Raw genomic sequence first — 12,580 nt, 5'->3', positions numbered from 1 at the left:
GTCAGCAGCACCGTTGTCAATCATTGATCAACACTGGTTGCCAGAGGTGAAACAGAACAGGGGCCACTTTGTTCTTTCTTTGATTTTCTTTCTCTCCATCAGCAAAGTCTGGTGATATCCCTTGTTCACCCCATCCTTCCAGTCTCTGCTATGAGCTATTAAAAGTATTTGCCACTCTCAAGGTGTGAATTTGCAATCTTCCTGGTATGTATGGGAGGTGTCTAATGGAGAGGGAAGAAACAAGGGAACACAGGCCCCGACAGACCCTAATCCCTTGCTCTTTGGCAGGAAAAGGATGGTAGGCAGGGAAGTGCTGCCTGTGGATCATTGCCTCTGAGGCTTGCCAGACACCCTGCTGGATGGCAACACTGGAGTCCTCTTTCCTCCCTTGGACCTGACACAGAGGAGTCACAAACAAGAGCAGCTGATTTTCCATCAGGAGAGCAGTGTGGAGATACCAGCAGGTGTCAGTGCTTTGCCACAACTCACAAGCAATCTCCTTTATGAAAATAGCTACATTCCTGTAAACAAGGAAGGCTCAAGGCAAATTGATTTATTTAAACTGAAATGTAAGCCTGGGTGTTTAGAATGAGACCCAGACCTTCTGTAATTTACTTAAAGGATAATATCAAACAAAATATTCTTATTGGGGAAAAAAAAAAGTTGGGTTTTTTTTTTTTTTTTTGCCTTTTTTGTTTTACTAAGAAGTGTAGGGTTTTTTCCTGCAAGGCTTTCATCTTAGCCTCTGTAGTATATGATAGAGATAATTCATGCTATATAGGTGTATAAAATATTGTAAAGATCCAACATATGCTTTTGACTACCATAAGCCAAGAGCAGAGTTTTTTTTCTATTCAATCAGTTCCCAATATCGTCCAGATAAAATCAAGTTTTCTACCGCCCTGGCCAGGAGCGAAGCCTATGCAGGTAGTTCCCAGACATCGTTCAGATAACATCAAGTCCATTAGAGTATGAATGAGACCTTCCCGGGCAATAAGCACCAATTTCCCAGGAATGTCGGACACTCACGAGAACTTGCACCTGGAGAGATTGCATCAAAACTGGTGACATCCCCTGTTACACGTGAAAGAAAGCTATCCCGAGAAGCTCAGACAGCCATTTAGACTTCTGGACTAACTTTTATATATGTCTGAATCTGTATAGTCCCAGTTATACATATGAAGGGACATACAGAAGTCTTCTGTCATTTCTGCCTCAGGCAGAATAAACGGTATATAAGATGGCTGCAAGAAGCAGTCGGGGTGATCCACAGCGGAGATGCTGACACTCTGTCAGATGAATCCAGGTTCACCCAGCGCCGACTCCCAGGGTTGACGCTGCCTTAGCTGTGGTGGTTTTTCGAAATTCTATTTTTGTTGTCTATCTAATAAATCTTTATAAAATTTTTTTATAAATTTGGCTGCCGATCTGATCATTTAGAACACCTCTCATGTACACTTTCAAGTGCTCTTTTACTAGACATAACTGCCTTTTCCTTAGGGTAAGGACCACAGCTTCTGACAGGTTAGAGAATTTAAAACTCTGTATTTTATTGGGGTCCTAGACTGAGGATCCTCTCAGGCTTCCCAGAAATTTCAGGTAGCTTTTCTCAAAGTTCAGCAGACTACAACAGAGTCCATCCACAAAGAGTTGGACTAGTATCCAGTGCTCCTTTCACACATAGCTTTATATGTCTGAAAATGAAAGCAGCAGAGCTATGAGAAGACCCTTTGTATGGCTTCCAAAAACATGAGCAATTTCTGGTATACTGAGAGTGAAAACAAAAATACACTTGATTTGTATCTGCCTGGCTTGATAGTCTCATTTATAAAAGAGAAAAATGCAATCAATTAGTACAATTCTCTTGTTTCATCTGGTTTCCAGGGGCTCAGTGCTGAAAACTGAATGAAAAACAATGGGTTATATTTTCTTCCATGTCTGATATAATAAGAAAATTTACAACAGAGAATTGATGAGTGATGCTTTCAAAGGTCTATAATCAAAACAAAGTTACTTTTCACTGAACAAACTTAGTCTCATGCCTCTGTCAGCACTGGTTTCAGAAGAAGAATATTCTTCCTATTTCAGCCTGTGCCTGTAAAATATCGAAGACAAACATTTCAGCTACTTTTCAAAGTCACATCTTCAGCCAGAGCTGTTGGAGCAAATTTGCTTCCATCTTACTGCTCTCTTAGAATCAGGAACCCAGTATCTAGGCAGAGAAAAATACCAACACAATATGTCTCTGAAATAGCCTGGCATGCCAAAACATGGACATTTTATGCAGCCTGAAGAACCTTTATTTTATCTATCTCAGCTGTTTAAAAGGACGCTTATATGAGTTAAAATCTTAACCCAAACTGGCTAATGTCAGGGTCAAAGGATCCCAAAGCTGAGAGATGCAGGCTACATTTGCTTTATAAAGAGAGACACATAAGACAGAACCAGCTTTATCTAAGTGAGAGGCAAGCAGGAAGGTATCATTCCCTCTTGCCCTTTTTCCATCAGTTAGGAGAAATTATACCCTGTGTAGTATATGATGTAGATAATTCATGCTTTGGAAATTGTATAAAAATTATAGAGATCCAACTATGCCTCTGACCCCCATGGCCAGAAGCAGAGCTTTTCATTTCCAAAAGATTTCCCAAACTCGCCCAGATAAAATCATGACCATTAACGAGTGAATGAGTCTTTCCTGGGTGATCAGCGACCATTTCCCAGGAATGTCCAGAACATTCACAGAACAACACCTGGGAGAGATTACATCGAAAAGTGGGCCACGTCCTGGATACAGCTGAAAGGAAGACCATTTCGAGGAGCCCAGACAGCCATCCAAACCTATGGACTGACTTTTGTATGGGATTGAATCTGTATAGTTCCTGTTATACATATGTTAGGGACTTACAGAAATCTTAGGTCATTTCTGCTTCAGGCAGAATAGACTGTATATAAGCTGGCTACCTGGAGCAGTTGGTGTGACACTCTGGGGAGACGCTGACACTACGTCGGTCTGACCCAAGTTCACCCAGCATCAAAGTCTGGGGTTGACGCTGTCTTGGCTGTGGCAGTTTTATAGTATTCTATTTTTGGTTGTTGATCTAATAAATTTATAAAATTTTTTATAAATTTGGCTGCTGATTTGATCATTTACAACATACCTCTGCAAGGCACTTGCATGTTTTTCCTGTAATGTATAATCAGTGTTTACCGTATGAATGACTCAGAACTGGCTTTCTTTAGGAACTTTCCTCTTCATATATAAATACTGCATTAATTTCTCCTCATTTCTCTTTTCTGCCCTAGTTTTCCCAAAAGAGAGGAAAAAGAAATTTTGTTCCAGACTGGGTTTTCCCTTGTATTTTCTACCACCACCTCCTTTCCCCTCTAAGTTAGGAGCTTCCTTTCTCCACACAGAGGACTCCAGAGACATGTATGTGGACATATGTGTTCATGTCTTTGTCAGCAGAAGGTACTAGGGATAAACAAAATAATCTGCAGGGGTCATATCACCAGTGACAGGGCACAGACACTGATACTCTCCACATGGGATATGATCCCACAGTAGTCTCATCCCTGAGAAAGCTAGGAGCCAACAGGGTGTCCTCAGAGCATGTTTAATGTCTCAGCTCTCTCAGCTGGACAAAACCCAGCAGCTTTCCTCAAAAGATAAGCAGCTTGTTACTCTTAGTTCTTTTTAGTTCATCTATTAGTCTTTATTTCAGGTTGCACTTGCAAGTTGATGATTTCATATAGAGGTGACAAATATTGCCATCTTGACTCATGATTAATTTCAACTCTCATCTTTAAGCTAGTTGATGCTGACCTGCTCACCTGCTCAAGATATTCATGGGTCAAATCCCACAAGCTGTACAGTATTCTCACATGGCTTACATAGGCCTTGGCTATTTTTTGGCCATTCATCATACTGTAAGTTGCTATGTTGTCTTCAGCCCCATCCGTTTTTTTCTGCTATGTCACCTGTATCACATCTTCTTTTGTGAGTGACCGTCATGAAAAAGTAACATTTCCTCCCACCTGGACTGACTGGACCTTTCTGTTTGTCAGCTGCACAGAGGCTGGGGGAGAAGCAGGTGCCATACTCAGCATTTCTCACACTCTTCTGCAGCCCAATTCCAGCAAAGACCCCCGCAGCCCCTCACCCTCACTTCCAAGCAGAGCAACTCTGGAGGACTTCTCTATGCCTCCATCTAGGGAAAAGTTGAAAATGAACTTGAAAGAACCACCCAGAGAGTTTCCCTGGACCTGCCACCTCTCACACCAAGCATTTTGCCAGCCTGATACCTGTGCTGCAGAGAGCGCCACTGAGAAAGGCAGTTCTGGTGTTGGGAGCCACTGATTTGTCCGCTAGGACTGCTATCCCATGGGCACTCACAGAGAGATTCCCTAAACCTTCAGCCATGATGACAAACAAACAGCTGCTGGCCCAATACCACCCTCTTAGCCCTCCTGTGGCATGGGGTGTAGCAAATCAATAAAAATACTAAAAATTATTATGTGTCTCACTATACATACATCATGTATTCACACTTGTCAGAAACTGGCAAGGATCAGGAAACTAGAAGAAAAAAGCAAGGGTTCTCAGGAAACCTGAGGCAAACTACATCTGTCCTCATATCTCAGCATTGAAGTTATGCTGGCTGTGACCATGGCCAGGCAGATTTCCATCAAAGACCAAGAAGCCAGTCACTTTGCTTTTTAGATCTCAGCAGTGCCATAGGCAGACTACAAACCATGATCATGGAAGCTAGTTTGAAACTAATTCAGCCTTTTCTACATGATTTTTAAATACAAAACTACTGTAATACATCCATGCCTTTGATGGCCTGAGCAGATACCTACAAGCATGGTTTGCCTGCTTTATAATTTGCCCATTGCAATACCTTTATATGTCTTGAATTTATGGTGCACTGGTGCTAAATTAAGAACTGGATGCTGTCAATGCAACCAGCAGTGACATGCCTGAGCCCAAGGTAAGTAGTACAGTGCCACAAGTGCCATGTAATCACTGGGTTTGCCCCAGAAGGGTGCAAAGTGGGGACTGCAGCACCCAGCAGCACAGAAGAAGGCTGGCACAGCCACTAAGGTCCCTAACACTGTTAGCAACACAGACACCCAGACAGATAAGGGAGTTACCTGGAACAGTGGTCCAGACACTGGAGAAGAGCAGGCAAGTGACCATCATCATCTTAGCTGTACCCTCAGAGAGACGAGTGAGCAATCCACTAAGTGCCACTTCCCCTTTCTTAAACGCTTCGCTCTTACTCTGGGGACATTCCCCACCATGCAACTACAGTAAATGGCACCTTGTGAAAACCTCCTGCCTCTATGACACAACTGAATTTTAGGGGATATGACAACAAATGTCAGAGCCAGAAACTCAGGTTTTCCCAGCTGTGCTGCTAAGAAGACATGGGTACTGGGTTTTTCAGAAGCACTTTGTCCATAAGGTTGGGTTTTCATAAGCCCCTAAATACAAGCACAGATTCTGAAACTGGCTCAGCACCCTGTGTCTGTGGATTGCAAGAGGAAAGGCCACCTTGGCCTTGACCTGAGCTCCAGGAAAGGCCATGCTGCAACGAATAGCACAAACGTAACACAGAGCACATATGTAACTCAGAGTTAGGAATCTGCACCTATCATGTAATTCAGTGATGAGGTGATGAAAGACCCTGGAGGTGCTGATGCTTCTGTAACACAACTTTCTCTAGGTTAAGGAGACCAAAGTAAGCCAAGAGGTGGACTCAGGGCCTAAGTCATGTTGTCTCAGGGAAAGAGCAGAGCCTTGGTCTCACCTCTCCTCCATTGAGGTTGCCTCCATCTCCACAGGGTCCATGATCCTTCCCCAGCCCAGTCCCTTGGAAAGACAGGGTTGCCTTCCACAAGCACACACTTCCACCATCACCTGAGATGACCATAAAAATAGGTCCACAACTTGTCTGAGTCATTGTTTTTGTGCCTTTTTCCTTTGTCACTGTTATGCCTGTCTTCCCCTTTCTGGTGTGGGTTGCGATCACTGCTGAAACAAGCCAAGCCCTTAGCCCATGGGTGGCTCTCCTGTGGCACAGGGGGCAGCCATGCTATGAGACCTCATTTGCTAATCAAACTTCTACTGATAAATTATGTTTCACGTTTCTGATTTCTGACGAAGTGGCTTACATTTTTTGCAAATTCTTACTACTACAAATAACTATGATCGCAAATAAAATGTTTTCCCTCAGTTGAATGGCCACACAGATTAGCTTCAAATTATGCAAATCAGTTGCAAGCAAGCAGGCCCAAACCATAAAGTGACACAAAAAAATTCTCAAACATGCTTTCACATTTATGATTACTTTTCTCCTTAGTGGCAACTAATCTGAAAATAGAAACAGCTCAAGCATCAGTATTCCTCTAAAGACACATTTTGGATATGCTTTTGCATAGGTTCAAGAATTCATTCCCGTAAGTCTGAAAAATGAATTTGCTTCATACTATTGTCTTTTTCCTTTGAGATATCTTATTTTCCTTTCCTTGAGTTACTTGCATAGTTGCACTTTCCTGCAAAATTTCTGGAAGGGCATTCTGGCCTGATCAAAATGTGAGATCACTAATTAGCAATCACAAAAGGAACTGCACTTCATTTTAAAAAGAATTGCAAGCCCAGCTGGTATGTAGGAAATATTCTTGTCAGCTTTAATTGACTTATTTTCTCTTAGAAACACTCTGATCTTCCAGAACCAAAACTGTGTGCTGCTAGAGGAAACACTTTTCACTGAAGAGCAAACTTTAAGTCTTAGCAAAGGACAGAGGTGGCTCTGCCAGTGGGAAAAATTTGTTTGCTTTAATTTGTTATCACATCCCTGGTGAGAAAGAGCTGTTTATGCTGGCTGCTCCTTCCAAGCTCTGCTTTTCCTCTGACAGCTCCTGGTGCTACAGGGAACCTGAGCCTGCAGGGACCTCCCTAACAGCCTTCATGAGTCAGTGTTTGCAGGCGCATCCAACTGCTGCAGCATCTCTGTCGAACCACTGCCCTTTCTCCAGGGACCAGACAATATCAGCAGTTGATTAGTTGCTTTAAACACAACATTTTACTCATAATGTGAGATCCATTAACCCAACCACTTATTTGTAATTTGTGAATGCATCTTTAAGTATGAAATTTGTGAATGTATCTTTAAGCACGAATGGCTGCTCTGTTCATCTTTGCATAGACTTTTGGTGGATTACTGACCTTCTCCTTCCTTGCCAGTAAGATGCCATGCTCTCCAGCTCCAGTTGCACAATGTCCTCATTTCTGAGAACAGTACGCCATGCCTGAGCTTCAGTTACATTCCAAAGACAGTGAAATCTTGGGGATAAATTAGGCAGAAATAGTTCTGCAGCTACTGCTTTAAAAGCACAGTGATTTGTATTACTTTCTTCCTTTCAGTTTCACCAGGATGTTCTCTTTAGTTCTAAGTAAATTAAAAAAGGACATACAAGAATTGCACAGTCACGAAATGCCAGCATTTCCCCACAGATCAAGTGACTAATGCCATTTATAATTCACATAGCTGAACTTCCAGAAAACATTGCCAAGGGAAGTCACTCAGGCACAATTATAGTCTAAAACATTGATTTGTCAACTACCAGGCTAAACCACTGGTTTTTTAGCCATCCAGGTTAACAACTGGATGTCTGCCTACCTTGTCAGAAGGATTGAGTGCCACCTCTCAAGACATTTTGTAAAGAGTACAAAACAGGTGGAGAGGGTTTCATTGACTTTTGAACTGCAGTGACTTTTGGAGGTTGGTTCCTCAGCTCTAATTGTAAGTAGCACTGTTGGAAAGCAGCTTGTTGAATGCAATTGAACAGGTCTGGAACTTTATAACATGTTTCAGTAGTGCCTGCATATGGCAAATAACTCTACATCTCAGTTGAGTTCAAAGAGCTGCAGTACACTGAGGAAAGGACAGTAGCTGCATCTACCAACATTTGCTCCAGCCTCCAGCATAGCATCAGAGCAGGCTGTGGCAGTTAAAATCCAAGGGATGCTGCAGGACCTGTGGTGCTCATTTGGGCAGGGTTACAGACAAATTGTTGTGTTTGCGTACATATTTCAGTTCAGAGCACACGAGGGTAGTTTATACACAGACACAACTGTTTATCCTTGTCATGTTTGAATTGGAGGTATGTGATCTCTCCCCAAACTGGACTCCCTCCCTCTGCTAATACCCTGCTTTCGGCTGCAAGTTACAGCTTCTGTTGCCGAAATCTGGTGTTGGACTGCTTAGCAAAGTGCAAAACAGAAACAAATGAGGGGGCTACTTAGCGGAGACCTAGCCCATGGTGGTGTACCTCTATCTGCAAAACTGTTCGACGTTTCCAGGGGACAGCACTTGTTCTTAGAGTGTTCTTACCTCTGAGGTTTGATGAAATGGCTGCAGACTCCTGAAGTCTTTGAGAGATTTTTTTCTTCCTGGCAACGTACAGCAATTACAATGTGTCAACTAAAACTTGCTTCCTCCCCCGCCAACAAGACCTGCAAATTATATTTCTGGTTCTTGTGCTTTTCTTCCTTGTAGCTTGGGAGAAAGAAAAAGAAATAAAAGTATAATATTTTTTTTAAAGGACAAAAATATGCACAAAGAAGCACAAAAAGACTGCACTGAGAAGCTTCAGTAGCAATGGCTATACTTCATTGTGGTTTGAAGTGTTTGGTTTCACTATTCAGTTTGTCACAGCATTTCTCAGAAGCACAAGATGGCTAGGCATGTGGTTTCCTCTTGTCAAAACCATGATAAATTACTATTTCAGACTACAGAACCTAGAGGGAGTCCATTCTGCAACACTTTAGTCACTTTGTGGAGGCCACCAGCTCTTCCCAGCACTCCAGGAAGCTACATCACTCATCCATTCAACCTCTCTTCCTCTCCCACCCCCACTTGCTAATGTTTGCCTGCAGTGGAGGCTTTGTGGTGGTTTTTGATTTTTTAAGGTGCACAGCATCTGACTACTGCATCCACTTACAGTGAGATAATGTACTGCTTTGATCGCTGAGTTTCATTCTGTAAAACATCCAGTACAGAAAACAATTCCACCAGCAAGGAAACCACACCAAAACCGGCTACCAAAGGGTGCAGTGATCCAGGGGAAGGATGGGAAACTGTCTACCAAAAATAAGGTAGGCCCAATACCATTTTACATTTAATTACTAAACAATAGTACTAAGAAGGTGATTCCAAAACAAATGATACCTGCATTGAATCAGCTTCAAGGGATCATGCAAGCTACCATGAGGAGCTTCTTGATTAACAAAACATAATTTAGCAAGCAAATGAAGATAAATCATATAGTTCTTAGTATGTCAAAGACTATTGCCTCAGGATGATTTACAGGGGTGACACCTGTAAGCTATTTAATATGTACAAGCCCAGTGTAGTGGTTTTGGTTAGTTAATTTGAGATTTCTTGCTTAATGCACTAAGGAGTGTGGTGGGTTCAGTGTTGGCTAATCACCAGTGCACTCACTTCCTGTTGTGAGGTAATTAGGAGAAAGGCAGAGTAGGCTCAAAACTTTAAAAAGTTATAAATAAATATTTATTGACAATAACTAAAGAAAGGGTAATAAGAATCAGAGCAAAACTTTTAGAATACTTCTCTTCCTCCCACAACCTTTTCTTTCCCACTGACAAAACCTAAAATTTCAGTTTAGTACTTCTAGAATAGTCTTTCTTCAGTTCTTAGGGAGAGAAGTCCTTCTTGCTGATGTTTTGGAGACTTCTCCACAAGAAAAAAATCAGTTCTCTCTTGACTCTCAATTTCCTCACAAATAGCAGCTGCCTAGGGAAATCTGCAATTGTGAAGTCCTTCCTATTTTCTACAAGCTTTTCCCACATCTGTGTTTATGGGCCATGTCAGTTTATGGGGTACTGTTTTAAAGATGAGCTATTCAAAGGCAAAAGTTCTCATTATCTATCTCTAAAATCATCTTTATCGCTGGGAACAGAGATTTTCTTCTTTTTCTTCTCCTGGGGCACAGGACCACTCTTCTCTCCTTCTCTGTTCAAATTTCTCACAGGATTATAGCTAATAATTATAGCTTTAACATCAGCTTACTTTAGCATGGAGGCCTTTGCTTGGTATCAAATTGAACCTTTTCTCTCCCCCTGGCTTTCATGTGTTACAAGGAAACAGAATCTTTTCTCTACAGCTCTACAAGAGGATTTTAGCTTATTACCTATTCCCAGACCTGAAAGAAAAGAAAGCATTCCTGGAATTTTTCATCTTTAAGATATGTTTTTCACAGAATTGTATACAGCTTCCCAGAAGTTCAACAGACTATCAGTAACACAGAAGTTTTTACATCATTTCTATAAATGCCTCCCATACAAAACCACCACACCCAGAAAGGCTGGTTCCTCCTCCAATCCACAAACTTTGGTGCTGTACTGCCAGGGTTCCCAAGGAAAAAGGCTGTCCTTCCCAGGAACAGCTAAATGCTGTAACATCTGCCACCATCTACCACCCTCCATCCCTGGACCTATGATTTGTGCTACTCCTACCCTGTGGGAGCCCCAGCTTCTGCAACCCCCAGAGCAGCCTGCCAGGGGCTGTCTCTTGGGGAGAAAAGCAGCAGAGAAGCTGCATAAAGTGCCTGGTCAAAACAGCTGGAGAAGGAATCTACCTACAGGTTTATGTGTGCTCCTGGCTGGCAGTGGGAAGTAAGGACCATGAAACCTCAGATCTGCCTGCTCACCTTTATTTCCATGCCCTAGGTGGAAAGTGCCTGTCTCCATCCAGAGAAAAAGATACTCCCACAAGCAAAGTAAGTAAAGAATCTGCTTGAGCCCCACGGGGGTGGTATGGCATGGCATGAATGGGGACATGGGGGAGCTCTCTGTATCACTGAAGAGGCAGCTGGCAGGCACAGCCTTGGGCAGCAGCCATAGACACGTGTTTTGCATCCCAGTGGAGGGAAACCTCCTTACATCCAGTGAGGAATATACCTGCCCTCTGATGTCCCACTGTGCTGGATGACTCGGGGGCTCTTTGGTCTTTTTTGTTTCCAAAGAAGGCAGCAGGAGCGGGCAGCCATCCCCTCAGTTACTGAGCCCCAGGTGCCTCAGCCACTGCCTTGCAGCTGCCTCCTGCAATGGGACCCTTGTCTCTTGTACGTCACTGCCAGGCCCACAGGCCTGCAAGCGCAGTGGGAGAACTTCTGCTGTGCCCCTGCTTCTTCCCCTGCAAAGGAGGTGGAGGCTGCTGAAGCCAGTGGGCTGCCAGTACAGCACAGCCTAAATCTGCTCACACACCAGAGCCGATTCCCCATACACAAGCACCACCTAGGACTTTCTTTGAACAGATGTCAGTATGAGGTGATCTCCTATCAAAACAGTTTCTTCATATTGAATATACAAATAGGAAAGACTCTATGATAGCCAGGATCACATGCGCTCATGGGAAGCAGAAGGTCCTGGTTTAGATTCAGGCTGCTGCCTTTTCCCTCTTGTGGGTGTTGTAAATGTTTAAATCGGCAGCCAAATTTATAAAAAATTTTTTATAAATTTATTAGATCGACAACCAAAAATAGAATATTATAAAACTGCCACAGTCAAGACAGCGTCAACCCCGGACTTTGACGCTGGGTGAACTTGAGTCAGACCGACGTAGTGTCAGCGTCTCCCCATGGTGTCACACCAACTGCTCCAGGTAGCCAGCTTATATACAGTCTATTCTGCCCGAAGCAGAAATGACCTAAGATTTCTGTAAGTCCCTACATATGTATAACAGGAACTATACAGATTCAGTCCCATACAAAAGTCAGTCCATAGGTTTGGATGGCTGTCTGGGCTCATCCAAATGGTCTTCTTTTCAGTTGTAGCCAGGACTTCGAGGTTCTTCCATGTAATCTCTCCCAGGTGTTGTTCTGTGAATGTTCTGGACATTCCTGGGAAATGGCCACTGATTGCCGGGGAAGGACTCATTCATTCGTTAATGGTCATGATTTTATCTGGGTGAGTCTGGGAAAAGTTTTGAATAGAAAGGAAGGCCCTGCTTCTGGCCATGGGGGTCAGAGGCATGGTTGGATCTTATAATTTTTATACAGTTACAAAGCATGAATTATTTCTATCATATACTACATGGGTAAAGCTATTCATGTAGCAAAGGTATAATATTTTTACCAGTTTCACAAGCTGCCATATTAGCAAAAGCCCTCTTCTTGTTAGTCATCCACATTGGCAATTTCATAGTAGTAGTAGTAAAGTAGTGGTTAAGGCAGCACAATAATGTTTGAAAACACATAAATTCTCTAAGATGGCAGCTTTAATGTAATGTTAAGAGCCTGATGGCTTTTCTGCCAGGCTGCAAAACAAGTAGGCTTAAAAAGCCCTGTTATCTTAAGCAAAAGTTAAAGTTCAGCTCTGGAATTTTACAGGAGTAACGTGTTCAATCCACCTCATATTATGAACCAGCCAGATAAAGACAAAGTTAGGAGAAAGCAGGATTTAAAATGAGAGACCTCTGCCATTTAGATGTCTATGGGACAGAGAGAAAAATTTCCAGAAAAGATCCAGCCTTCCAAACCTGTGCACACAGAT

General features: G+C 42.7%; 1 protein-coding gene across 10 annotated transcripts in view; it reads right to left on the bottom strand.

Moving 5' to 3' along the window:
• Positions 1-1,355: 1,355 nt before the first annotated feature.
• C2H3orf52 (chromosome 2 C3orf52 homolog) overlaps positions 1,356-12,580 on the bottom strand; it is a 27,461-nt gene continuing 16,236 nt past the window's right edge. For 3 of the 10 annotated variants that reach the window (XR_009485234.1, XR_009485222.1, XR_009485236.1), the window contains 2 exons: positions 8,400-8,564; positions 1,356-7,454 (listed from right to left, as the gene is read on the bottom strand). The gene's annotated coding sequence lies outside the window, so the exon portion shown is untranslated. The remainder of the gene's footprint in view (positions 7,455-8,399; positions 8,565-12,580) is intronic. The other 7 variants (XR_009485228.1, XR_009485225.1, XR_009485224.1 and 4 more) reach the window with 7 other exon arrangements.

This window comes from Haemorhous mexicanus, chromosome 2, assembly GCF_027477595.1.
Source record: "Haemorhous mexicanus isolate bHaeMex1 chromosome 2, bHaeMex1.pri, whole genome shotgun sequence".
NCBI classification, from domain to species: domain Eukaryota; kingdom Metazoa; phylum Chordata; class Aves; order Passeriformes; family Fringillidae; genus Haemorhous; species Haemorhous mexicanus.
Note: the sequence above shows the minus strand (reverse complement) of the source record. Positions and strands in the feature narration are given on the sequence as shown.